We start from the raw sequence: 3,053 nt of genomic DNA, 5'->3' as shown, positions 1-3,053 counted from the left end.
TGTGTGTGTGTGTGTGTGTGTGTGTGTGTGTGGCCAGCTCAACCCACCAGGGGGCAGGGTTGAGCTGGCATGTGGTGCTGGGCTTTGCTGAGCTTGTTCTAAGTAGGTGCTTTAGACCACTGAGCCATCTCACCAGCCCCACACCTTAACTTTTTATTTTATTATATTCCCGTTTTTTATTCTGCTGTCCCATAGAATCCATGTCACCTGTGGGTTCTTCTTATATATCTGTAAGCATTCAGCAGTATTAATACATAAATACAGTTTAAAAATCTGATACATGCACAAACCATAGCTCTTTGCTGTTTGTAATTCCATCATTCGGTCCCATTGCCCAAAGGCAACCACTTTCTTCTTTTATATTCACTCATTATTTTTATCATGCATTTATCTCTGTGTTACAAATAATGGATTGTACTAACATTTTGGTTTATCAAATTTATCATCCTTTTTAGTTTTTCTTTTGACTTCCACTGTTACTCTATTTCCTTCCCCATATCTTCCCAATATACTTTATCACTATTTTTAGTTTCATTAATAATCACATTTAGATTACTATGACTGTGCATTTATCACTGTTGACTGAAGAAGTATGCTAGGATTACTTTGGGTTTTGATGCAAAACAATACTTCTGAGGAATCATGTCTTTCAGTTCTGAAAAAAGGAATATATTGTTTATTAGTTAGGGTGTACTAAACCTCTATAATAAATAGACCCCAAAATGGATTGTCCCATCACAAAATAAGTGCATTTTTTGCAAATCAGTGCGGACAGGATAGGCAATGAGAACCCTAATCATAACTGCCACTCCACAATAAGTTCCCCCATTACAGTTTTCTAGTTTGTGGTAGAATGCTACAGAGTTAGTCCTCTGTTAAAGGTGAGGATTTTTACTATATTACCTGTTGTGAACTTCCTAGAAAACTTAGCAAATAACTATTAGTACATTTATTCATCAGAGAGAAATACTAAGGATACAATAGTAATATGCTATTTTGAACCACAGTTTAACCAAAAAGAATGCAAGGCACAAAGAAATCGACACATGTCTATCAAGGAGAATCATCTGGACATGTGATACAAAGCATTTGGAGCCCAAGTTCTATGAAAAGGGCTTTCATAGAGGCCTTTCTCATTCTAAATGGATTTGTTCTCTGGCCCAGGCAAATAATACTCCAGGGCACTGAGAGAACTAGAGGAGGTCACTGAATTTCTCTTAGTTACCCATGAAGCTCTGGAGCAAGTGGAAGATGTTCCATATGTCATTATAATGTTTAGGGTACAAATGTTTCCCAGTAGTCCTCTTTGTAAAAAATTTATTACAAAAATCTCAGCCACATCCAAAAGTATAAGAAAGGAATCTCATACCCTGCCAACCACTCAACCCTAGCAATCGTAATTATTTTACTAGACTTCTTTCCTCTATTTCCCCAGTGTGTCCCATCCCTCCCTCACTTTGGGGTAAGGGGTTGGAGTGTTTTAAAATAAATCTCTAAGCACTTCAGGAAGCTTCTTGAAAATAAAAAGGCAGTATTTATGTATAGCCACAATTTCATTATTGTACTTATAAAAATTAACAGTACTTCTGTAATAACCAGTACCCAGTTCATACTTACATTTCCTTGATTTCCAAAAGAAAAAGACTTTTCATAGTTGATTTGTACAAATATTCAAGTAAGTGTCCTAAAATGATTCAGTTATTATATATTGGTGTGATTTTTACTTATGTCAAAAAAAGCTTAAGTGCCAGATATGGTGGTACACCCTTGTAATCCCAACATTTAGGAGGCCGAGTTAGGAGTATCGAGATCAGTTCCAGGCTAGCCTCAGTGGCATAGTGAGTCCACGCTAGCCTGAACTACAAAGCAATACCCTGTCTTAAAACAAAAAGGTTAAAGTCCTTTCATTTTGATCAATACCTGACTCCTCCACCACACACATACTTTGTGTGCTATTGATTTGTCAAAACACTGAATGATTTAGTCTACACAATGTCCTCCATTGTGGAGTTGTCTCATTGCCTTCATGTAGTATCATTTAACTTGTCCCATTACGCTCTATGTTTCCAGAGTTTATATTTAAATTAGACTTAACTCAATTTTTCCTTTGGTAATATTTTATAGGTGGTTCTACATAGTTTATATTTCATCATATCAAGAGACATACTTTTAGTATTGTCAAGATTGAGTGGTGGACCCCAGTGGTGACAGTCTAATTCATTATTGTTCCCAGGCCAGGCATGGTGGTATATGCTAAGGCAGGATGCTGAGGCAGGAGGATTGCCATGAGCTCAAGATCAGCCTGGGTTACATAGTTAGTTCAAAGCCAGCCTGAGCTTTGAGAGAAGCAAGACCTTCTCTCAAAAAAACACAAAAAGAGGGCTGGAGGGATAGCTCAGTGGCATAAGGGCCTGCCTGGCAAGTGCAAGGTACTGCCTGCATTCAATCTCTGGTACAAAAAAAAAAAAAGGAAAAAAACCACAAAAAGATAAAAGAAATAAAATAAAATTTCCCATCACTCTTATATTTAATGGTTTTATCATCCATTGAGAAACATTGCTTCATTCAGTCATTTCATTAGGAACTACAAAAAGGTAATTTTCAAAATCAGTCATTCCTTCTTTATTTATTGGTAGTTTTATTTTTTTTTCAAAATTTTATTGATAAACAGATAGCAATGAGACAGTTTCAAATCAAATTGGAAGTACAGATTCAACAAATAACACACTGCATATATTCTTCTTAGTTGTTAATTGCTGTACAAGATGCAGACTTGAGATGGTATTTACAAACACCATTAGAACAAATCATTCTATTCATTAACAGAAAGCAATTATGTATCTATCCTAAGCACTTTGAATACACAGATACAAAATGGACATTCATCGGTATACCCCATTTTTTCTAAGTTCTGTTATTGAATATTATAGGTGTGTAAACTCAGCAAAATATTCTAAAAGAGTCCAGTAGCCCATTATAGCATTGGGTCTTCTGTTTAACTGGCAATGTCAGAAATTAGGGGACCTGAGTCCCCCACAGCTCAACATAACAAC

The 3,053-nt window shown here is 36.1% G+C and overlaps 1 protein-coding gene across 6 annotated transcripts in view; it reads left to right on the top strand.

Moving 5' to 3' along the window:
- Window positions 1-3,053, top strand: part of Cab39l (calcium binding protein 39 like) — a 156,594-nt gene that overhangs the window by 111,748 nt on the left and 41,793 nt on the right. The gene's annotated exons all lie outside the window — the stretch shown is intronic.

The sequence above is a fragment of the Octodon degus genome, unplaced genomic scaffold (assembly GCF_000260255.1).
Source record: "Octodon degus isolate 3935 unplaced genomic scaffold, OctDeg1.0 scaffold00051, whole genome shotgun sequence".
Taxonomy (NCBI): domain Eukaryota; kingdom Metazoa; phylum Chordata; class Mammalia; order Rodentia; family Octodontidae; genus Octodon; species Octodon degus.
The sequence above is the reverse complement of the archived record's forward strand: the minus strand, read 5'-3'. Positions and strand labels throughout refer to the sequence as shown.